The 26,586-nt window shown below is 37.4% G+C and overlaps 1 protein-coding gene across 1 annotated transcript in view; it reads right to left on the bottom strand.

Moving 5' to 3' along the window:
- Nucleotides 1–26,586, bottom strand: part of NFATC1 (nuclear factor of activated T cells 1) — a 201,498-nt gene that overhangs the window by 20,722 nt on the left and 154,190 nt on the right. The gene's annotated exons all lie outside the window — the stretch shown is intronic.

Below are 26,586 nucleotides of genomic sequence, written 5' to 3'. Positions count from 1 at the left end.
CTGAATTTCCTTAATGAAAATGAAAAGGATTCATAGGTGACTATATACTAAGTGAGCTCTATTCAAAACCCCAATTAAAGATTAACCCTGACAATAAAGTGAAATGAGGAAGAAAGAAAACACACAAAATTTATATGTCATGCTAAAGTAAAAAGGACTCACGTGGAGCTCAAATGGTATAGAGGCTAAAGAGCTGAACTTGGAGGAAGAATCGGTCTTATGTTCTGCCTTACTAGCAATGTGACTCTGGGCTTGTCCCTTAACTTTTCTTAGCCTTGGTTTCCTCATCTGTAAAATGGTTACAAAAATAACATCTATAGCAACGGTCACTGTGACGATCAAATGAACCAATTTATTTAAAGTTCTTTGCAAACACTAGATGCATGACTCTGGACAAGTAAGTGAACCCTGTTTGCCTCAGTTTCTCCATCTGTAAAATGAGCTGGAGAAGGAAATGGAAAACCACACCAGTATCTTTGCCAAGAAAACCCCAAATGGGGTCACGAAGAGTTGGACAGGACTGAAATGACTGAATAACAACAACAAAAGCAAACATTAAGGAGTTATATAAATGTGAGAGCTATTATTATTATTGTTGTTGTCTGTTTATGAATTGTTACTGAAGGAAGTTTTTTTTTTTAATTTATTTTTTTTTCCTGAAGGAAGTTTTTGCATTGTCTTCCTTTCCTACATTCTACTTATATGAAAACTAAATCTGGGACATTGTCATTTTCCTTGGGGAGTCAATGTCAGGGAACAAGATGAGAAACAAAGCTCATTTCCTCTAGAAGGACAGATTTCCCTGGCATCTCCAGACTGAAAAGATTTTTCTCTCTGTCTCTCTCCTTTGACAGAATTTACAGATGCATAATTCATTTGATAATTACTTATCTTCTGATGGAAGGTAGAGTGATACTGTGGCTAGAATGTTGGGCTTGGAATCAGGAAGGCCTGGGTTTTCCCCTCTAACTGTTACTGTATGACCTTGGCCAAGTCATTTAACCTTTAACCTCTAATTGCCCCTTGGAATTCCTGAGCACTTATTTATTTAAGTCATAGGCAAATTCCTATACTTAGAGTTATTCAAAATGATGAAATAATAGATCCTTCTTATCTTTAGGTACCTTGAGATATAGGATCACATATCATAGACTTCGCTGAAAAGGACCTCAGGGACCATCTAACCAAATCCCCTCATTGTGCAGATGAGGAAAGTGGGGCTGAGAAAGATGAGGTGACTTGTCCAAGGTCACATAGTAAGTTCCAGAGTAAAATTTGAATTCGGGTCCATTGACTGAAAATCCAGTACTTTTCCACTTTTTCTTTTATTCTTGTCTTGAAGGTTTTAAATCTTTTAGTGTGTAGGTGTGCGTGCGCGCACGCTTGTGTATTCATACATATATACACACATACACATATCTCCAATCCTAGCTATGTTTCACTTTTAAGCTCCCTCCATTTTATTTCCTACTGCCCAATTAATTAAATTAAATTAATTAAATCAGCACTAGAAAGGGTGTATCAGTCTATCTCCCGATGACTCTACTTGTCACCTCTATAACTTGCCAAACCAAAACACACCTCCCTTCTATGTGGAGTCTTCCCCACATCAGAATGTAAGCTGCTTGAGAGTAGGAGCTGTTTAGCTTTTATATTTACATCCCAATCACTTAGCACATACATGTTTAATAATTTTTTTTATTCATATATTCATTCCCTTTATAAGATTTAACTCCTTGAGATCAGGAACCAAGGCTCACACTTTGTACCCCCAAAGCATTTACCAAAGGAGGCGTTCAAAATATATTTCTTGATGTGAGAGCTGCATTTATTTTTTCTGTGAGTCTCACTCTCATATACTACCTGAGATCAGTCTAACCTTTCAAACTTCCTAAAAGTTTTGCTGTGCTCAGACTTCGGTGCATTTCCTCCTCTCAGGCTGGTATTGGGCTGTCATTTCAAAGCCTCAGCACCTTTATCCGTTAAGTAAAATCTGGCCTCTGGAGCAGACCTCATATGTAGTGGAAAGATTATTTAGAGATACTGATCCACAGTAAACGCCAACTCAACCGTGGTTGAGAAAAACAACAATAAAGTATTATTGTTATTGTTATGAGTGGCTAATTTTAAAAAGAGAAAATCAGCTAGATCTACATAGGGGCCGCAGACCAGTCCAGTACACGCTTCTGCTCAGTGAACAGAGGTTTGTTTATCCCTCAAATGGCAATGAGCAGTGGTGTGCCTAATGCATGGTCTCCAACACTGCCCAGCTGGGTTGGGAATGCCAGCATGTCAGGGGGTTCCAAAGGCACTTGATGAGCCAGAACATTTACATTTTGCCCTTCACTGTTAAACCTGTCCCCTCTATCTTCCTCATGATTTTTTCTGCTGCTACTGAAGTACCTCTAAATGCTCAGAATATTTAAAAGTATTAATATGTGGAAATTTGCAAAGTGTTTCCATGGGAAAATATTCCAATCTGACATAAAATTTAAAAGTTGCTGAGAATTCAACAAGTGCTCTAGTCAACTGGAAGACAATTATAGCAGAAAAACTCATCTTAATGCTTTTTTTCTTTTAAACTGGCAAGTAACAACAAAATCCCTCAGTGCACTCTGAGTGAACATCAGTACAATCACTCTGGGTTGACATAAGAATACAATACTTGAAAAAAGGTTTGAATTGGAAACTGAAAGTTCAGCATTTCCTGAACACATTTAGAAAACATTTAAGTGCCTACTATGTACAATGTTGTGCTAAACACTGGGCATGCAAGCTAAAACAGAACATAGTCCCTTGATTTAAACAGCTTATGATTAGAGGAGAGGTGGAATAAGACAAGTACACAGATAAAAATTATAATACAAGTGAAGTAGTATAGGGGCATAGGAGAAGTCAAATGGATGACAGAAACAGGGAAGGAGAGGTTACTTGTAGCTGGGAGTTGGGGGAGGGGAGGGACAAACGGGAGGTTAAGCAAAGCTTTATGGAATGTATGATGTCAGAGCAGGGGCCTTGAAAAAAGGGAAGGATTTCAAAAGGCAGTGATGTGAGGTAAGATACAGAGGTGGGGAATAGCATAAGCAAAAGATCTCCAGGGTAGGAGAGGGTAGGATGATATTGGGGAATATTCTGCTTAGCAAATTGGATTGACCATAGAATTCACAAAAAAAGTAGAGTAATATACAATAAGACTGAAAAGAGAGGTTGAAGAAGGCCTGAGGAGGGTCTTGAATTACGGACTAAGGAGTTTGTCTTCTTTTGGTAAACAATGTAGAACCGCTGAAAGTCTCTGAACAGGAGTGACAAGCTCAGAACTGTACATCAGAAAGATGACTTTGGCAGAGGAGTGAAGAATGGTTTTGGAGAGTGTCAAGATTAGAGGCAGGGAGATCAATTCTGGGGGCTATTGGTAGTCTAGATTGGAACCAGGATGGGGTAGCAAGAGCACAAAGAACAGATCTTATGTGAGTAATACTGTGGATGCAGAATCCACAGCATTTCCCAATGAATTAGTGATGGAGAGGGAAGTCACAGATGCCTCCAAGGCTCATAGAATTACTGATTTAGAACAGAGAAGGAGACCTTTGAGATCATTTAGTAAAAACCTCTCATTTTACAGATGAGGAAACTAAGGCCAAAAGAGATTAAAAGAAATGACCTGAAAAAAATAATGACCTGTCTAGGGTCAAAGAGTCAGTAAGTAATAGAGTCAAGATTTGAAGCAAGGTCATTTGACATCAAATCCAGCCCCATACTTTTTTTTACTGTTTTTTTTTTTAATAATTTATTTATTTTTAGTTTTCAACATTCATTTCCATAAGGTTTTGAGTTTTAAATTTTCTTCCCACCTTCTCCTCTCCCCCCAAAATGCCAGCCCCGTGCTTTTGCTGCTACCTTTTTTTGAGCCTGAGTAACTAGGAGTTTGGTGGCATCATCAAATAGGAATAGAGGAGGTAGGGACAAGGGCAGATTTTGGAGGGAAGGATAATTAATTCAATTTTAAATGTATAATGTTCAAAGTGATAGCAAGGCCTCTGTGTGGAGATGTTGAGCAAAGGACAACTATGTTCTTTTTCTTGACTTTCTTACCATTTAATAAATATAGCAATATGGCAGATAAATTGAATGCTGTTACTTGTATGAGAAACTCAATTTTAAGTTCCTGTTTTGACCTCTCATCATCCACTTAAACAGTTTTTTGTATGGGGCAAATACTAGGTACGAAGTCCAGACCAGAAGAATCACATTTCTTTAGACATCAACAGACAATTTTGAAAACAACTCCATCTGTAATTTTTGGTTAAAGTAATCCATATGGTTTGTCTATACAGCAACAAGTTGTACTTTGGGCCTTCCATGGATTGTTTTGCTGCTAGATAGATAGACTTTGCTGATCTGCTTGATTAAAAGTTATGTTTTAGAACTATTTTCCAGTTGTACATACAGACACAGTCTGACAGAAGCTGTTTCGGCAATGGCCTTGATACCATGATGATTTTCAGTGCATTTATGGTGGACATCAGCATATTTATCTCCAAAGGTCATGAACCTGGCTGCCAACTTGGCCTTGAAAACTGAAGAGAAAAGGAAGTAGAAGAGAACAGGAAACTGAATAGAAAAGGAAAAGGAACACTTTATAGTATAATTTTAAAAGCTCCAGCCAAAATGGGCTTGATCAAAGCCTCTCATAGCCAAGTTCCAAACTCATCTCCCCATAATGGGCAGCCCAGCTAGTTGGTGAAACCAACCACACCTTTGGTGAAATACTATTTAACTTTCTAAATTATTATCTAGTTTCCATGTACACATATTTCTAAAAGACTTTGATTCTATATTATCATGGGAGGAAACATTAAAAAGGATGGAAATCTGGCATTTAATCCAATGGAAATTACCGTTTCCATTTCAGTGAGTGAAAATGATTTATATATATATATTTTTAAAAGTACCAAACATTGCTTTTAATATGGAGACAAAAGATAGGTAGAGATGAGAGATGAAGTCAAAATACTGCATGTATTTACCTGTATTTGGACAAAAATCTGAAGGATGGGTCAGACTCATGCTTGTAGTTTTCTTTCAATACCATGTAAACACCCAATTAAGAGCCAGGTTTTGATAGATGAACATTTTTCAACTCTTTTCTTAAAATACAAACACACACACACACACACACACACACACACAACTCATACACATACATCTAAAAAAATAGCTTTAGTTTTGCTTTTTTCCCTTTTTTTTTTTAAAGAGCAGATGACAGAATCTTGGTCAAGACAAAGTGCAAATATTTACAGGTGATGGGGAGACACCATTTCCTCCCTCCAGACTTTAACTTGGTGTCTGCCACATCATTTTATCCATTCAACAATCTCTCTCTCTCTCTCTCTTTTTTTCTTCAGCCATCTGCCAAGAGGAAATAACTTTGCTGTATTGGGAGTCTGGGAATCCTAGAAAACAATCTTAAATCCATAAAATAATTGAAGTGTACATTTACTGAGCTGTTCAGTTCGATTCTGATTTTTATTACAATGTCAACAAGAGTTTAATTTGTTTTAAAGTTTTGGTTCTTAAATCTGAGTGATATACGGTAGTTTACGGCTTGCTGGCAACAGCTACTGTGGAAAAAAAATGGAAAGTGCATATAAAGGCGATTCTAAGTTTGACATTGTGAAAGCGGGGAGCAGTGCCAAGAGCAGCAAACAGCATGGCTTTCCCCAGCCTGGCTGACTTTGGGGACTGCTCGCTATTGACATCAGTCACTATGGGATACATTTCCCTGCTCTAACAAATCTCATCTGGAGACTGTAATTAAAAAGAAATGTCTTAAAATGCAATTTCTCTCCCTAAAACATTTACAGATGTTAACTAGATTGTTAATGGTGTAAAATGTCCATGGGCGGACTTCTTCCTTCTTATCTAGTGTGTCAAAAATGAAGGCTTCTCTCTAAAAACCAACTTTAGTGGGGGGGGGGGGGGGGGAAGAGGAGTATTGGTTTTTTCCAGTGGATTTTACTGACTGACTTGCAAGAATTTTTTTCTTTTTTTCTTTTTTTTTTTTGCTTATCAGTAAAATAAGAAAGTGCCCAGAAGACAGAATGGTGTATGTTATCATTTCAGACACCTTCTAGAAACAATTTCATTGTAGTCTGAATGAATGTATTCAACACTGCTGCAAATTTCTATGCATAGAAGAGTTTAAGTAATACATACTATTCTGAAATTTAAAAAAAAAATGTCACATAAAAAGTTCAGCTTTGGTAACCCTGTCATATATTTTCTGACAATAGCTTTGGCTGAGCTGTATTCCTGAACCCTGGTAAAAACATTTATAGAGACATACTAGACAGACCTGCAAGCCAATCCATTTTATATGCACACTGGACAGGAGAGAGGTTATTTGCAAAAAATGGGTGAACAGGGAGAACCAGTTGTCCCTGGAGATGCAAAAGGGGTTTTCTCAGCTTGGCTAAAGACTGTGCAAGAAGTCTCTGCTTGAACGGACTGCACACGTGTCAGTTCCACCCCTGCAAGACAAGTGAAGTGGAACTTTTCTCGGAGCCAAGTACTTCATGATTTATACAGCCGTATCAAATAACTCCCGAGGACCCTGCACAAGGTGATGGCTAAAACCTCAGTACTGACATATGCAGCTGCCCAGACACAGTTGTCTGCTTGCCTCTTGCCTTCCTCCCTGCAACTAGCTTTGATTGGAGCCAGAGCCTTGGGTAAATCACAGGCATCTCTCGATTTTTCTGAGGGCTGAGCTCTCACTGTTTTCCGGTACCTACTTCCTGCCGTATCTAAAACAACAGCAGCTGCGAGGGCCTGATAGAGGGGAGCTCCAGGGCAAAGACTTGCAAAAAACGGGCTGGGAAAAGAGGGCAGTTATTAGAAGCTGATAACACATACACACATATATTCTGCAGCCTCAGATTCACTGTCACTGGTGATAGCATGTGGTACTGTCAGCCCCACTTTCAGAACAAAACAAAATATTGCAATATGGTTATGGGAAAGATAATTCTCAGTGCCTGTGTTGGGATAAAAGAAGGCGCTTGACTGTATTTGTCCTATTGTATGAATATCAAACTTTGATTAGCTAGAGTCTCCCAGGACCTGATAAGAAGCAATGTTCTGGGTTATTATCTGGAATTCATTTTCTTTGTCCTTCGTTGTGTGGGAGAAGTCTAAGTGTGATTTGGCTGGAAGTAAGAACCCTTGTTTGGGGTCTAAGAAGTTAAAAACATAAGACAACTGAGGGGGGGGAAGAGGGAGAAAAGAACTACTTTAAATCAAGGACAAAATCTCATATTGATAGAGTGAAGAAATCATGGCATCTAAGGCCAGGAAATTCAAGTCTAACATTCCCATTGAAATTATGTCATTCTCATCGTCAAAGCTTTCAACCCTTGGCTATGCTTTTAAATTAAGAGTTAACATCAGCAACTCACAGAACTAAGTTGTAGGTAGTAACAAAATGCTTGCTTTCTGACCATGAGTAATTTTTACATGAAGCAGCTAGGTGGCACAGTGGATAGAGCACCAAGCCTTGAGTCAGGAAGACCCAAGTTCAAAACCAGACTCAGATCCTTATTAGCTCTGTGACCTTTGGCAAGTGGTTTAATCATTAGGTTGTGAGCTCCTTAAGAGCAGGGACTGTTTTTTTGCCTTTCCTTATATCATCAGTGCTTAGCACAATGCCTGGTATATAGTATATGGTGCCTAATAAATAAACTCCATTAATAAATATAATGCTTAAAATATGGTACATAGTGCTTAATAAATTCTTACTGACTGACTGATACAATATAGAGAAATAATAATAGCACCTACCTCCCAGGGTTGTTGTAAGGATAAAATGAGATAATATTTGTAAAGTACTTCGTGAACCTTAAAGTATATATAAATATTAGTTGTTGATATTAATATGCATATAGCAAATCTATTCCCCATGTATATAAGACAGATAGAAAGTCTATATGTTCATATGTTAAAAAAAAAAAGATGTCCTTGAGGAAGGAATACCTTATTACTTCAAGGACCTGTGACTCTATCAGAGTAGAGACTCCTTCCACCTATGTGGATTATAAACCCTCCACAGCTTAATAAATTGTTTAATGAATTTCTATAACAAAAAACATTATCATCTGGAGGCCATCCTTATGGTGATGATCTTCTCTGAACTTAGATAGACTAAATAGTGGACATCAGACTTAAGAGTCCATCACTGGATCCATACTTTTCCAATAGTCTGTTGTCATAACCTTTGAGAAACCAGGTTACCTCCACATAATGAGGAGCAGCTGGGATAGGATTTGTATTAAACTACCTTGTATTTATTCTATGAAAAAATGTATGTCCGTATTTATGTACTTAGTAAATAAATATGACACAATTATGTACGCATACATGTCTCCACTGATAGAATGAAACTCTTGGAGAGTAGGGATGGTTCCTTTTTTTGTATATGTGTCCCCAGTACCTAGCACAGTGTCCAGCACATAGTAGGTGCTTAGTAGCTGCTTGCTGATTGACGTTGAATAGTGAAGAAGTTAAAGAGAGACAATTGGAATAGCTCATGTAGAGACAGGAAACATCCAAGAGAAGGATGTTCCACTACCCACTAACTTTTGCTTTCTTCTGTAACTCCTCCATCTTCACTTCCACTAACCAAAGTTAGTTTCATTAATGAGCAAGACCAGAAAAGGACCTGGCATATTGAGAGTTCCTGTTTTTACCCTTAAGTGCCACTACTATTAAGAAACATTACAATGGGACAACTTTTATCAAATTATTATTATCATTAATGGAAAAGAAGCAGACAACAGGCTCACTGTCTCTAGGACTTATAAGGTTTCCAATGTCATGGTAGGTGATGATGACTGATGAAGAAATATAAGCCTTATTCCTCCTTGTATGCATGAATCTGTGGTTGATAAAAGTTCTTTGTAAATTTGTTTTTGCATTAAGGGAGGGCTCAAAGCTAACTTTATATGACAAGAGAAAGATTATCCAAGTTCATAAATACATGGAAGTCATTTAGGTTGGAGGCTAGTTATGGATTAAAAACATTTCAGATGTGAGGTTTTTGCTTTTGACCATTTTTTTCAACTCTGAGTTGTTTTCAAAAATGTAGTCTTTGGGTACGACATAAATAAGGTGATGAATCCAAGCTTCCCTTCTGGCTCCAAGAAAACAATGTCAACTGGCTTCACTGAAACCAAACCTTGTCTATCTGTACTTTTATAGCCTTTCTTAAATCTCCAAGACACACAACTCTTCGAATTTTAATAATAGTGAGCATACCGTGCTAAGGTGAAAAGCTTCACTGGTTCATTACCCATTACTCCCTGGCTTGCAATGCAAAATTTGTCATTAAAAGTTAGACTGGGGAGCCCATATCTTTATTCAATCACTGTTATTGGTGAGAAAGAATTATCTATGGGTGATAATGGTTCCCGGTAAGAGAAACAACAGTGTCCTGGGACTCAGGAGACTTGGGTTCTACTCTCAGTTCTATCCCAAACCAAATCTGTGACCGCATGGGGAAATCACTTCATCTCTCTGTTTTCTTTTCTGAAAAATGCCGATAATAATACTTGCCCCCATTAGAGGGTGGTGAGGACCAACAGATAAAAAAGGAAAGTGAAAGCACTTTGAAAAGTATAAAACATTTCTGTCGCATGATAATGATGGTGATGATGTTTCTTAATTTACTGCTTGTTGGGGATGCCTTCTAAAAATGGGAGGGTCCCTTTTTCTCAATTACAGATAAGGTCAAGATCAGTCCATACCTTATAGCTTCTACTTGCCAATGTGCTGTCCAGGAACCTTAGTGGATTTCCATAAGCAGACCATTTACTGTCTCAAAGGAGTTCAGATTTTGTTTGGAGCCATTTTTATAGGTATTTGGAGGGGTTTGGGGGGAGAGCTCGAGCAAGTCACTGCTTTCCCTCCTCCATCTTCCCAAAGGAGTTCAGGAAAGAAGATATGCTTCCCTATTGAAGGGATCATTGAAGTGCCTTGGGGGCCTGGCTGCTTTTAACCTAGCCCTCCTGACCAGGGCAAGGGCAAGGAGGTGGAATGAAGAACACCCAGCTTGTGTTACAATGGCTGGTTGTACTTTCTGTTGCAGAAATACTATTTCAAAGATGCCGAAAGAACAGTCAACTGCCCTGGACACCATTCTCCCCAAAGAGACTCCAATCTTTGATTGTCTATCAACAGCAGGATTTTGCTGAATGCTACTATTATGTATTTCAACGCCTTGCTTTATTGCCTTTTGCAGGAATGACACAGCACAGTAGCTTGCCACTAAATAATACTGGGTGCTGAATGCATCTGCGGAGAGCAATCTTAGTTCAGAGAACTGTTTGAAAAGTATAAAGACTAGAGAAAATTAAAGCACATGGAGCTTAAGGATAATAGCGTAAAAGCTGTTTTGAAATGAAGATAGTGCTCTTTTAAAACTGACTTTAGAAAAGAGACAGAAAAGGGAAAATTCAACTGTTGTAGCTACAAAGGCATTACAATAATGTGAGGTCAAGGACCTCATACACTAATGCTTGACCAATGACTATTATTACATGGTTTGCCCATGACAAATGTTAAAAATATTTCAGACAAATCTCACATTGCTTAGATGAGGAGTCATATCTGAACAATATTTCTTAGGTCTGTCTTTGCTTTTGCTGGTCACAAGTTTTCTTTGGCACAAAACCAGGATTATGAATGGACTTAAATGGTACTGAATCACCCAAATTCCATCAAAACCTTCTTTCTAATTCTTTATCCCTCTTGTTCCCCATCCCTAACGAATGATTCTAAACAACTTTTAATTTGAAGAAGAAAGTAATGGAAGAAACAATAAAATATGGCAGCAATATGATTAATTTTCCCTCCCATTCAACTGTATCCAAGCTATAGGATTTGTGGCTGATATTTCTATTGGAAAGATGAAAGCAAGTAGGTCAAAGCTTAAAATGTTTAAGGCAAATCACCATACAATGCCAGTTGACAAAGTTTACAGAACTCCTTTCAACCCCATCACCCTAACAAGATCACAATTATATCCATCCAATTGCCTTCTTTTCTCATCCTCCAACTTAATAGAAGAAAAAAGATACTGGAAGTAAAATCCTAACTAAAGTGTTACAGAATAGAAATCCCTGAGCAACTTCAGTATATATCTACAGTGGCCACCCTCTCTAGTGAATCTTGACTCAGATGACATCTTCAGTTGTTCCATAGCTTTTTGAATTTCATTCTTTTAACTAATGGGGCAACCACTGCCCCTATTTATTTCATGACAAACAACTGGCCTGGCAAATTCACCTGTTTTAAAAAACACTAGAGAAAAATGTTTCTATGGCTACTGACTCAATGTAGACACTGCAGCTAATAGAATTTGAAACTGGTTTTACATTTTCTAGTAGCCTGCTTACAACAGAACTAGAATGCAGCTAGGTCTCTGATAATTTATTGGTTAATATTTTAGCTCTCTCTATATGATTTTAATTTGATTCATTTCAGTAAGCATTTCCTGAGTAAGTGTACTTTATACAAAGCACTTTCACATACATGACCTTATCTGATCTTGACAATAACTCATACAAGTTCAGTAAGTACATACTCTCTCTGTCATTTGATTGAATAGAAATTCAACCTGAGAACTAAAGTATCTTGTTTAAGGTCACAGGATGAATTTGGAGTCTGAAGATATGTGTTAGATGCCATTTATTTTCTGTATGAAGTTGGGCAAGTCATTTGCTGTCCCTGGGTTTCAGTTTCCTCATCTGCAAAATGAGGCGGTAGGACCTTGATGGTTTCTGAATTTCTTCCTAGTTCCAGAACTATGATCTTATGATCTCTGACTAGTGAGTGGAATACCTAGGGCTTAAATCTACATTTTCTGACTCCAAGTCCAATGTTCTTTCTACTATGTCAAACCATCCCCAAACAGATTAACTCCAATTTTATAAAGCATTTTTAAATTAAACATATACCAACTATCCCAATATAAACTGAAATATCATTAAATCATCTGGAACTTTGTCAGCATGCCAACCATATGAATATTTGGAGATTTCTAGATCATCTTCTACATGCATTGGTTCTCACCTATGTCTTTGGTTCTAACACATCCAAGTGTCTTGTGTAAGAACAGATATAAGATAGTGTACCAATATACGTTGTGGCACTAATCACCTAGGAAGTTAGTAATTATGACTTCTCCTCCATTGGGAAGCTTCATGCCTTGGGCTGGATGCACTCATATATTGGGACTGGGTTTCTTCATGGGTCTCCATAGAGTCTATTTACAAAGATTGCTGGTTTCTCATTGAAACAACAATATCAATACCTGGGTGGTGTGTGGTTTAATTTTTATGCCCTGCCATTCAAAGATAGACCCTCAAGTCCATTAAAGGACTGACCATAATGAATTATTTGCATTCTCAAATTCTTTTTTCTATCCATCACTAGTAACCTACAACCCTAATGTTAAGGACTCAGCATGTTTGATCACAGTAACAGGTATTCTTTCAATCATCATTAGAAATGTGGAAGGTTCGAGACATGGGCACAGGGCCAGATTAGTAAAACTTTCCATGAGGAAAGCTTTTTGTTTTCTCCCAGAGCTGCTCAACCTAAGAGAAGAAAGAGAATGAAAAGGAAAGGAAAATTCACTATCCAGACTAAGGAATAGACAGTGTTCCTGGACTTCCTGGTCTACCTGCATGTTGTTCTAGTGGCATCTGGACCCCATGGAAATCAGGGAGCTCGCTGAGGAGTATTCAAAGACTTCATTGTCAAAGTCTGGGGGAAAGGAGAGGGAGACAAGAAGTAGGGAGGACAGCAGAATAGGCTGACTGCCTTGAGAGCTAGTCACCTTAATCATAAAGCTGAGATGTGTGAAAGGGGATCCATTTCAACAAAACAAGAATCCTGTCTCCACCATCTCCATTTAAATAAACACTAGAGCTAAACCCCACAGAACCTCAAAGATACACCACAATACATATTTTTGCCAAATGGTTTAAACATGACTATCTTGATGAACATAGATGCCCGTAGACATATGAACTAACCAAATCTACACTTGAGTAATACAATTCAATTCAAGAAACATTGTAATAAATGCCTACTATGTGCAAGACAGTTTATACACAAGAAGATTTATGTTGCCATATGGTTAAGACAGTTGACTAGAACATTAACATTCAAAGCACTAGCAAAAGGACTCAAGTTCTATGAACTGCTGCTTTTAAGGCATAATTTTAAAAACATACATTTAAAATGAAGGCATCAATGGGGCCAATCTTTTTAATAATGTAATTCCTGTGGTTTTCCCATATTTTGTTTATTGAGAAGTCTAAACCGGGAGCTTGGAGTTTACGAAGCTCTTTGAAAAGAACAAAATATCAATTGAAATGCATATTTTTACATGTTTATAAGCTCTTTAGAAACCCATACCTATAGAAGAGATGATTAATACTTTGTTTTTAATCCTATATAAGATGGAAATACAAGGTCTACATAATAGAGTTTCCCATAGCCCAGGGTTTTCTCTGGGAAACAGTGACTCTTTGGAAAATGTGTTATTAATGCTTTCAGGTACCAGTGCAGTACTACCATGGACAGATGTCATTTTGGATAGATCCTTCAAAGCCAGAGTAGTACAATAAATTACTATATGACACAAATTAAGAAAGCCTAACAGACAAAAGACAGTCCTCAGATATTTGAGCACTGCAAATAACAACTCATGGCCTCCCTGTTTCAGGTGAACTTTTTGGAAAATACTAGTAAATGACCAAATTCAAAATCTGTAGGACTAAAAATCATATAGAAGCTTCAGCACCAAGAGGTCCATAGTAGCCTGAAAGGTTCTTCCTTCCCTAATCCATATCAATCACAATAGTCACCTATATAAGCAAAAATATCTTTCTATTGCTATCTCTCTTTCCTATCCTATTCTTCTATTGTATCTATCCTTGATAGATATATGTCTGATATGTCATGATAGATAAACTCTCTGAAATCCCTGCTCTTCTGTTACAGATCTACCCTTTATCCTTAATCTCTTTCTCCTATGTTCCTTCTCCCTCCTGGCACTAAAAAAACTTGGCTTTCACTTCTAAATAGTATTTTCCTCACCACTGTCTCCAGTTTTAGCCACTTTGTTTCTCATTCTAGAAAAGGGTGGTGGCACTTGCTTCCAATTCTCACTTTTAGACCCTTCATCTGGTACCACCACTCAACCTTTAGACCCTTCATCTGGTACCACTACCTCCCACTCCCCTGAGATATTAACCTGTTCTGATACTTGTTAAGGCCATCTATTGACCTTCTGGACAATATGCCACCTCCCTTGGTGAGTTCAGCCCCTGGCCTGTAGTCTTTCTCTCCTTCCCAAGCTGTGCCATCACTTTCAGGGATTTCTATGTTCACACTGATGGTCCTTTTAATAACATGGCTTCTTCAGTCTTTAATCTCAATTCTCATGAACTCTGTTATTTATTTTACCTTAGTCACTCATAGGAATGGTCACCATTTAGATCCTATCATATTCAAAAATGTCCTATTTCCAATATTCTTCTAAAATTCCTTGCTCTGATCACAATGCCCCAAGCTAAAATGTCACCCAATGCTTCACTCCTGCTAAATCTGTTCTCTGTCCTTATCATAACCCATTTTTATTTCCCTCTGTCTTCATATGATGAGATCATCCTTGCCAAGGCAGATCCCTTCACTTGAACATTTGATCCCATTCCCTCTTTGCTTTTTTGTCACCTTTTTCCATCATTTCCTTGCTTACTCATCTTCAGTCTTTTCTTCCTGATAAGCTCCTTCCCCTGTATTTACAAACATGTTCAGGCAACTCTAAATGATTTTTAAAATAAATCATTTCATGTGATCCTGCCTTAACATCAGTTCTATCAGTCTCACCCAATTCTCCCAGCCAAGTACCTGAGTTTTGGTTTTACTTCCTCCCTTCACAGTCTTGAAAATATACTCAACCATTTCAATGATATCTTCTCTTTTGCCCTTGAATGCCTTGCCCCCTTGCCCTTGTGCCATTCCATAATCTGAATTACCCCTACCATCTGCATTCTCTTCTCCTCCTCTTGAGCCACCCAGCACCACTGGAGGAAATCACAAAATCATAATGACTGGGCTTAACTAGTCCCAAATGGGCCCTCACTTCATCACAGCAACATGAATCTCTACTCAAGACTCCACCTTCATCCCTACTTCCCTCTCTCTTCAAGAAAAATTCACTTCATATTTTGCTGAGTGCCAAGACTTTCCATCATGAAATACTTTATTCTCTCCCTCATACCTCAAAACTGCTTAATGTCTTCCTATATCATTTTTTCCTTCTTTCAGGTCTCTGAAGTAGCCCTCTTCCTTGCCAATGCTACTTCACTTAGGCCCTTTATCCCATGCCCTGTCCTCTGCTCTAGGACCTTGCTCAATCAATCCTTCCCTTTATCTCTTACCATCAATCACTTGCTTTCTATCAGCAGACAGAAAGCAGTCTCTTCATTCAGAGAGAAAGAAAGAAAGAAAGAAAGAAAGAAAGAAAGAAAGAAAGAAAGAAAGAAAGAAAGAAAGAAAGAAAGAAAGAAAGAAAGGAAGGAAGGAAGGAAGGAAGGAAGAAAGAAAGAAGTAAAAGAAAGAAAGAAAGAAAGAAAGAAAGAAAGAAAGAAAGGAAATCTTCCCTTAATCTTTCTGCCTTAAAAACTTGTTTGGCTTTCATGACATTACTCCTGCCTGGCTTTCCTTTTATGTAATGATTCCTTCTCATTCTCCTTCTCCAGTATATCTTCATTCTGGTGCCCCATTGTGTCCTCCCAAAACCAAACTCCTCATACCTTTTTTCTCCCAATACTGTCTCCATTAGCATTAATTTATTTCCATGGCTTCAATTAGAACCTTGATCCAAACAATATGTGTCTGTGTGTATATGATGTATGTATGCATATATATATATATATACACATATACACACATCTGTATGCATATATGTACATGAGGCTTGCAACCTCTCCTTCAGTCCCCCCCATCCAATCCATTGACAATTCTTGTCGATTCTATTTTCCTAACATTTTTTGCACATGTCTTTTCTTCTTTATTCACAGAGCCACTGCCTGAGTTCAGGCCCTGATTACCTCCCATCTGTTGGAATTGTAATGGCTTCCCAGACACTTGTAATAGCCTCCTAATTCATCTCTTTGACTCATCTTTTTCCTCTCCAAATTTGCATTTTTGCTACCACCAAACAGAATCTTTCTAATGGACAGTTTTGACCATGTCCTGCCCCAATCAAAAATCAACAATGTAGCTCCACTTACCACAGGATAAAATACAACCTTGTTAGCCTGGTAGTTAAGGCTCTAAACTACTTGCCATACCTTTCTTCTAGCAGTTTTCATACAATTTACATTTCAGACAAACTGAATGGCTCTCTCATCCTGGCTTCTCTTATCTCTATGCAACATCTATGCAAGTTACCATCTACTCTTACAAGCTACTTTTTTGAAGAGATGGAAACAGAGGTCCACGAAAGTGAAGTAAATTTCTCAAGGACATTCATACCTTCCTTCCATCATCAGATACAGCCTTGCTTTCCCTCTTTTCACACTTTTTATCATATGGTTCATCACTCTCCACCTAAACTTTGTAATTTAAGTCTAATTCTATACCAACAGCTTATAAAGATAAAATACTCATTTCAATTTTTAATATCCAAACTTACATAAAAATAGGAGGACTCCAGTCTTAATTTTAAAAAGATTTGCTTCACTGGGCTTTTTGTAAGAATATCCTTTTTAAAAAGGTTGTAAATTTAAGTTGAGCTAAAGTTTCAGAATGCTCCTAGATGCCCCCAGTTAACTCAAGGGATGAAGTGTGAAATTAAAAAAAATTCTCGGAATAAAATTAATTCTATTTCACTTTAATTAGAAATAAAAACAAAACCAAACAAAAACTCTTACATGGAACAATCCAGTTTTCACAACTCAAATTGGAACACACTATCTGATAAAGGATAGTCTGTATTAAAAGCACACATTTCTTTCTTTAAATCAGGACTGTCATGGAAAATCTGGGACATACACTCACCATAGTCATAGAATTTATTTTTTATTTTGGTTGGGGAAGGAGAGGTGGCGGGGGATGAAGGTGTTGAGAAATCAAACAAATAACAATAGGATGTTGCAACTCCAAAAGTTTGGCAAGCTGTTCTATCTAGAGAATGTTCTAGATGGATTTGAAGGAGTCCATGGGGAAGGTAAAGCCTCGCCATGTTGGAGATTCCATTCAGATAACCCTGTCACTCCCAAAGCTTAATTTGCCCAACTAATCCTCTTTCAGCAACTAAAAAGTGCTGAACATATGATGAGATCAGCTTTACCTGAGGCATTTCTGGTTGGGCCAGAGACACTACAAGTTTATTTGTCTCCAAATCTTCAGGCACTGCTTCTTCTTAAACTGACATAAATGTATATGTTCTGTAAGACTCCACTTTTGTACGCAAGCATTAATCAAGCTTTCTTGCACTTGAACGGCTGGATTTTTGTATCAGGGCTACAATGAAAATTGGGGTAGCCCCTGGTCACATACTACCCACATCTGCCTATAAGAACCTCTGTTGCAGAACCACAGAACCCCAGAAGCTCAGAAATAGAAAAGACCTTAAGGTGTAGTCCAATCCTTACTTGATCAAGAATGTCCTCTAAAATATACCTGACAATCTAGTCTTTGTTTGAAAACCTCCATTGGTCTTCAAGGGAACATACTTCCTCCTGAGGCAGCCTTTTAGACTTTTGAATTACTCTAATTGTTAAGAATTTTTCCATAATTGCATTAAGCTTAAATTTTGTCTCCTTGCAACTTCTGTCTCTATCTCTCTCTGTCTCTGTCTGTCTCTGTCTCTGTCTCTCTCTTCTCTTTTCTGGGGTAAACATTTCCAGTTCTTTTAACTAATCTTCATACTTCAAGATCTTGAGACTTAACCATCCTGATTGATAACTCTTTCCCCTCTTTTCTGGATGCTTTCCAGGTCATTAATGTTCTTTCTAAAATGTAGTGCCCAGAATTGAATATATTATACCATATATAATCTTAGACTTGTAGAATATGTCCCCTTTTTTGCAGCTTTAGATCAATTGGGCTTTTTTTTTTTTTTTGGCTGCCATATTACCCTGTTGACTCATCTTAAACTTGCAGTCTACTAAAACTCTCAGATCTTTTTTCTGACAATAATCTGGGCAATCTTCTAAAATTCTCAGGCCTTTTTTCTGATAATCATCCAGGCATGCCTGCCATTATTTTGTATTTGTAGAATTGATTATTAGAATCATAATGTAAGATTTCATATTTATCCTTATTAAATTTCATCTTATGATCCAATATTCTAGCCTAACAAAATCTTTCTGAATCTTGAGTTGGTCATCCAATGTTTTAGCTATCCATCTTAGATTTGTACCATCTACAAATTGGATAAGCATACAATCAATGCCATTACCTAAGTCATTGATAAAAATTAACAAGACCATACAGAAATCACTGGGGTCTTCCAATGGATATCCCTTTCCAAGTTGACAATGAGCTCTATTAGGCTACTCCAGATCTTACCAATCAGCCAGTGCTAATGTTTCTCCATCTTGTCCACAAGAATAGATTGAGAGACTGTCAAATGTTCTGGTAAATTCTGGGTAGACTGAATCTATAGTATTTTCTCCTTCTACCAGACTCGTCATCCTTTCAAAAAAGTTTCACTGAAAAAAATTTTTCATTTGAAGCTAATCTAGCTTGAACTGTGTTTGATGAAGTTATACTAACTTTCCATGATCATTGCTTCCTTTTCTAAATATTCACTTATCACTTTAATAATGCATTCTAGAATTTTGATAAGAATCAAAGCTAAGCTCACTAGCCCATTAGTTGCATACATTTTTTTTCCTTTTTATGAAAATCAGAATATTTATCTTTTTTCAGCCCTAAAGTAACTCTCTTTCTACACAATTATGCTTTAAAAAACCATTTTATTAATGTTTTTTAAACATTACTATCACTTCCCCATGACTCCTCTCCTTTCCCAAATAGAGCCCTTTCTTGTAACAAATAAGTACAATTAAGAAAAATAAATCTACATGTTGGCCATGTCTGAAAAAAATATATGCCTCATTTTGTATCTATTATATAGATGTGATTATATATTATATAGATATTATGTAGGTAAAGCAAGACCTTTACCATCAAGTCCTCCAAAGTCATAAATGGTCATTCGTCAGCCAAATTCTGAAATCTTTCAATGTTGCCTTCCTTTACATAATTGTGGTCATTTCTCCATGGTCTTTCAAAATCACTGATAGTGGTACAACAATCACATTTTCTAATTCTTTCTGATGATATAGTTCAACTGTGTCAAATGAATTGCACTCATCAGGGAAATCTAGGTGCTTTCTGTTTTCCTACTTATCTTGGGTTTTGACCCACTATCAGTCATTTTTGTTCTGTCACTTTTACTCTAAAGTTAATTCTCTTTGACTAAAAAGCAGGAGAAGAATTAGAATTGAGAAGTTCTGCCTTCTGTCTATCACATTGTTATTATTATACCACCTCCCTATGTAGGAGTCCCAGCCTGTCTCTGATAATTCTCTGAATTAACTACTGAAAACCACTTTTTGTTTTCTTTAGCTCTCTTTGCAAGTCTCAGTTCATTCTGAGGTTTGGCACTCCTGACATTATTCTTATGGAGAATGTTATATTGTATTCATCATCTGTTAATTGGCCTTACTTTCATCTTCTGTACACTAAAAAAAAAAAAAAATCTAGCTGGTTGGTGAATTCCCTATGTGTCCATATCAGTCTCTCCCTTTTTCTCATCAAAATTATTTCTTCTTTCATCTTCAGAATTTCATTCCCATGTGGGCTGACTTGCCATGTATTGTACATGTAGTCTACCTATCTTTTCTCTGAGATCTAGGATTTATACGTATGGGGGTGGGCTGGAGGACTTTAATGAGGACAATGAGTAAAGGACTAGTAAGCTCCTAAAATATGTATCCCTGACTTGTAATCATAAGGGAGATAACTGTACATAGGAGCTCTCTCTATCTCTCCTCCTTTACCTGCCCTCCTGCTCTCTCTTCTTTTATCCTTCCTTCCCCATCCCCTCAGACTGACGTCTTCCATACTTCTGTAGAAGTTGCCCTGGCTCTTTGAACCCCTACCTAGTCTCCTGGGGTTTGCGGGATGGGATGAGGCACAGAATTCAGGGGATCTCAGGGCTCTAGGCTTCCATTAGTGTATTTCACTTTATTACATTTTAAGGATGCTTTTGGAAACATAATTTGTCCATTTTATATTATAATTTTACTCTAGGAACATACTTTAACAATCTGTTCATATAGGAAAATGAATTGAGTTCTAATCCACTATCTAAAAACAAATATGTAGAACCCAAAGCATTCTTAAGTTGGGGGCTGCCTGCAAATATGAACTGTGAATGAAAGACTGAGACAGCAAGTTCTTCAACAAGCTTGATGTCCTTGTATCACAAATACACAGTTGGTAATGCAACAGGTTGCTCTTTTCAACACTCATTAGAAGGGAAATGTTTTTATAAAGCCCCTGTTGAATTTACTATATCTCAAGATGCTTTAGATGCTGTTAGACAAGTCTAGTATACTAAATGACTAAACAAATGGTGAAGCCATTAGCCACTTGGTAATGGCTTAGGGAGAGAAAAGAGTATTATAATCTGCTTTCCTGATGAGAGAGTAAAGGATATTTTTACTGGGAATGGGCAATTTATATAGTACAATTGCTTAGAAGAGATGTGTGAAGTTATTCACTTTCACCTGGATTGCCACTAAAGATGGTTAGAAATACTTATTTAACTCTTCAGAAAAAGTGGTTCATTTCTTACTTTGCACTACTGTGGTGTGGAGAATAAAGCACCAAACTAAAGAGTCAGGAAGGCTGGGATTTGACGCCTGCCTCCTAACTAACAGTGTGATCTGGACAAATATCTTAATCTCTCTGAGCCTCAGTTTTCTCATCTGTAAAATAGGGATAATAACAGCATTTAACTCACAGGGCTGTTGTGAGGATAAAATGAGAACATATTGGTAAAGTGCTTGCAATCATTAAAGTGCGAGATAAATCATCAGTATTAATGTTATTCTTTTCCTGCCTATTTAAGTTTCTTGGCTGAGAGCCTCTGGGCTTAGACCCATTATTTTTTCATCTAGAAACCTGGTGTGCCATAAAGCCTCCAACACCCCATGTTGATGCATTTCAGTGTCCATGTCAGGACTATTATAGAGATCTTTAACTTAGAAAGGATTTTTTTTTTCACAGCATATACAAGTACAACTCTATTTTCAAACTCTGGAGTAGACTTTTTGTCCATACAGGAAGATAAGAAATATTGCTTATTCTTCAAAGAAAACATTTAAATCAAACATTTACTTTTCATCTTGTAAAGGTTTTAATTTTTGAGGCTTCAGCTAAATACAGCTGACATAGTGGTGAAAGATCAAATACAGTGTGTATGTATGTAAGTAGATATATTTTTATATACATGATATTTACATAACTCTGTTAGCTGCTTCTTAGGGAGTTCTTTAGAATATTTGGCCTAATCTTGGACTTGATCCAGACCAAAAGGAATGAACAGCACCTTGATCTATCTCATAGATTGAAACTGAAACAGAGAAAAATGAAAAACAAAAAAAAAAGCCTTGTATTTATAAGTAGGTCGAGAATTATTTAAAAGCTAATGGAAATAGGAAACTATAATTCAATCCTAAAAACAATTTAAAAGGGAAAGAATTATCTGCAAGATCATGAATTAAACTTCATTGGACTTATCCTTGATTTCCATTTCTTTATCCTCAAAAAAAAAAAACAATCCACATATCTACAAGGAGGCATTTAGGAAAAAGAGAGAATGAGCAATGAATAGAGTTTTAAGAAACTTTTGAGATCAAATCTATATTCTCTGAACATAGAGACAGTAACTTTCAAAAGGTACTGTGGCACAATGGAAAGACCATTGAATTTGGAGTCAAAGAACTTGGATTTGAATCCAGATTTTGTTATTTATTTACCTGTGTGACCTTGCGCAAGTCACTTTAACTCACTGAGCCGCAGTTTCCTCATCCATAAAATGAGGGGGTGGGATTAGGAGACCTCAAAGGTCCCTTCCAACTAGTGATCAATGTTCCTACCAATTGTGGTGCTCATATAAATCCTCTGACTACTAAGGTCTATTTCAGGTGTAAAGCTATTATCCTAGACCCATAAGATAAGATACCATATTATTCTGAATATATGCCACTTTTTCCCCCTTCAAAACCTGAATGATTTATAATTGAAGTCTTTTTTTCAGTGCATATCCTTTAAGATCTAAACCAGGGTTCTTAACTTGTGTTTAAAATTTTTTAATATCTCTATTATCAAACTAAACCCTAGTATTCTTTTGTAGTGTTATAAATTTTATTTTATGCCACTGAAAAGCATTATTCTGAGGAGGGTTCCATAGGCTTCACCAAAATGCCACAGGGGTCCAGGACATAAAAAAAGATTAAGAGGCCCTACTAAACTTAGGTACCTATATATGTTTTCCCTTTTAGAGAGCTCTTATTTTAGGGATATAACCTGTAGCTAGATAATTCAAACATTGGAAAAATTGATGAAGTTTCACTGGTTTTCCTTTTGAACTCCTTGGCAAAAGCTGAATGCTTATTCTTGATCTTTAAGTGAATGTTACAAATAACATATACGAGATCCTCTGCTGGAACCAGCACCAGAAGACATATTGAGGGATGAGGCAGAGAGGCAGAGGTCACTAAAATTCATGGGAATTATTCAACCTAATTGTGTTCCCCTTTCCATCACCCTGGGTTTACACAAAAAGAAGGTGAAAATCTCTACCTAACTATGATCACAAACTCATAAGCATCTGGGTAGCCTTGAAAGGGTGCAGAAAATTAGAATCATGGAATGCTAGAGCTAGAAGGAACCTTAGAAATCCACTGATCTTAAAAAGGCCATATAATCCACCCCCTTGATTTTACAGATGAGGAAACTAAGGTCCACAGAGGTTATATGACTTGCCTGAGGTCTTAGCAGTAGTAAAATAGCAGAGCCAGGATCCAAACCTATGTCCTCTGACTCCAAGTCCACTATTCTTTCCATTGTTCAACATCCTCATTTTACAGATGACAAGTAAAGTAACCTGCACACAACTGCTTAATAGCAGAATGGATACTAGAACTCAGGTGTCTCAATGCCCTGGCAGTGCTGCACGGGTGCAGCAAGGCCCAGGAATGCCTAGCACGGCTCTTTCTACATAGCAGGCACTGTATAAATATTTTGGGAACAAATAAATGAATGACTGAGTACATGAGAATAGTTGAATGGTGGCTTTCACTACGCTTCCCTGAAGGCAGCTTTCCTATGCCATTTAAAAAAAATGCTCCAGGAAAGTCACATATGCTTCCTAGTGGTTGCAGAGACTGATATCCTGCAGGGAAAAATCCAAAAGTCACGAGAAAATGCCATGGAAAAAGACAGGCTATCTTTTCTGGAATTTGGACAGGAAATTTATACCTACACGCTTGGTAGCATAAAGCTGACTAGCATCAAGTTGCAAATCTAGCATTTCATAAAAATCAAGCCCTATGGGAAAAGACAAGCAGAATAAGTTTAGGATGAAAGCCAGAGTCTCTTGCCTATGGCAAAGCTCAGTTTCACTGAGATGTCAGATGTAGTCATGTTTGTCACTGATCAGTGTAAGTACTAAGACATTGTCTGCCACAGGGATAGGCAAATGGGTCATGACTGACATGGCCATTTTGAGCCCCACACTCACCTTTGTGGGGCCTGAAGGTAGTTACGTGGGACAAGTTGAATGAAAAATAAATAAAACGGGATGTTCATACAGAAATCAAAACATGCTTACTGTACCAACTTGTAGGTAGCAGAAAATTGTTAAGCACAATACTGGAACTAAGTGCAGCTGATAGAAAGGAAGGAATGTGGGCAGGAGGTAGGGTGTTAATCTTTCCTGTGGCTTCCTCTTCAGGAGATCATCACTTGTCTTCTACACTTCTTGGGATGGGGTTGGAATATGACTCTGATATTATAGAAACATTCGTTAGAAATTCTTTAAAAACATACCTAATTCACATGGTAAGAGAAGTCATCTGACTATTCTTTTCAGACCAAATTATATAATTTGGGGCAAAATATTTTAATTTGATAATGCAGCCATGAAGCTTACCTTATGGAGTTAGGAATTAGTAGGAAAAAGACTTCACAGAGTTCTATTTTTCACCTGAATGAGTAAATTGTCCATATCTCTTTTATAAACAGCATGCTTCTGCTGTGGCCCATTTACTCACTGGCCAAAATCAAGCACCATGAAGTCTCTTATAATACAGGCAGCTAGGTAGAAAAGTGAATAGAGTGCTGGAATTAGAGTAAGGAAGATCAGAGTTCCAATCCAGCCTCAGACACTTACTAGCTTAAACTACTGTCTGCCTCAGTTTCCTCATCTCTAAAATGAGTATAATAGGAGCACCTGCCTCCCAGGGTTGTCATGAGGATAAAATGAAATAATTGTAACAGCTCTCTGCCAACCTTAGAGTGCCATGTAAATACTAGCTATTAAAAATCACTTCTAAGACTCAGTTCCAGATGTCATCTCCAATTCGAAGTCTTTCTTGATCCCCTGAATTGTTGATGCATTCTCCCACCTGAATTTATTTTATGTCTATACATCTGGGCATGTGCCAATAGAATAGAAATTAACAGCCAGTAGAACAGAATTTCAATGAAGTCAGTGGCTATTTGTGGCCTGCACAGTGTTGGTGTTTAATAAATATTTGCTGAATTGAATAAAGCTATGGTCTTGGATCCAGTTCCTATGAAGGATAGCTAGCTTCTCTCTATTCCAAGCCTTGATTGCACACTCCTACCCCCTAATCACAGCCCCTGCAAAATGGTATTGGACAAAATGTGAATGAGACGAATGTGAATAGATCAGTATGATTCTATCATCATTAATGGAAAAATAATTCAAGAAGCACCTTGTCTCCTGATAGTGCCCTCTGTAGACCCTTCCCCCTGCCAAAAAAAAAAAAAAGTAGCTACATGGAAGGAAAGGGGACAATTTCTGAAACAGAAGGAAAACAATCATCACCAGTGACTATTTTTCTGGAAGGGCAATTAAAAGGTGCTTTTACTCTTTGGCTGAGGAAATAAATGCAAATGGCTGAATCATATAAGCTATCTTTCTCCTGTGAGGGATTTCTATCTTATCCTGGTGTGTGAGTTTATGGTTTCTCAGTGTGGTTGATAGTGGGGTTTGTAGGAGGTAGAGAGGTAAGGGAGCAATGGAAGGGTGGAGAAAGGGGTTTACATTTTCCAGATGTGACTAGTTTTTGGTTTGTGAAACAATTTGCATCTAGATAAACTGGAATTATTCCTTTATGAATAACCCCCTGACTCCCACACAAGCAACCAGCAGCAGAGTTGTGCAAGTCACATAAAAGCATTAATGAATTGGACTCTTAATGAGCAAAACACCTCAGGCTTTTTGGTCATATGACTGATTAGTACCTCAATTAGAGTTTTCCCAGAACCAAATAAGAGAATGCTGTTATTGCAAGTCAATAATGCTTCTGTTTTCATTCAAATTCAGTATCACGGTGTTTCAAATAGAAAAAAAAAAGTCTTAAAGTCTTTCTAAAAAGAAAAAAAATAAAATGAGGCACAATGAATTAGTTGTCTGATGTAATTTCTCCTGAAAGACAATCAAATTCAGATGTTCTTGGGTACCAATTAGTTTGTCTAGAGTTGTTACAAAACTTCTCCCTTTTAAAATAACCTTTAATATGTGACATTCAATTCAATTTCTATTCTGAAGAATCTTACATGTTGAGTTGAAGGGATGGTTAAGAATACTATGGGGATACTCAGTGGTGAGTACTAAATCATAGCTGAGAAAGGCTGTTTAATCATATTTCTTATTATGCCTTCATTCCGTTCACATAATAAATCTTTGGTAGCCAAGTCCTGACAAGTTCACCACAGCATTTTAATGTTGTGGAGGTTTTTTTTGGTTTTGTTTTATATAGCTTCAAGAAAGAGTCACTAAATGAAATGTAGTTTTTTAAATGCCAAGGGGCTAAAGAGCTGGGCCAAAAGCCATGCTTATGGATAGGTCTCAGTCCTAATTGGAACTTGCCTAGCTAAAGTTCAGCAGTTAATATTTTGTTTCAGCCAGCAGATTTGGCCATTCTGAGTTTTAATGCGTTACCACTGGGATGATGGTCCAGCAGTTAGACAGGTGTGCAGGTCACTGGCAAAGGCATAAGCCAAGACTAAGTGGTTAAGCTCACTGCAATGTAATTGTTGGTCATGCGGCTAGCTCCATGGTGACTCACAGCAAAGAATATCTTTTTGTTACTGCAAATGAAACTAAAATTAACTAGTTTTCATACGGAGACTATCAGAGCAACTCAGTGCATAGTTCCACAAGTCAGTTAATGGACA

The sequence above is a fragment of the Vombatus ursinus genome, unplaced genomic scaffold, assembly GCF_900497805.2.
Source record: "Vombatus ursinus unplaced genomic scaffold, bare-nosed wombat genome assembly UNPS02009573.1, whole genome shotgun sequence".
Lineage (NCBI taxonomy): Eukaryota > Metazoa > Chordata > Mammalia > Diprotodontia > Vombatidae > Vombatus > Vombatus ursinus.
This window is presented reverse-complemented; position numbering and strand designations above follow the sequence as displayed.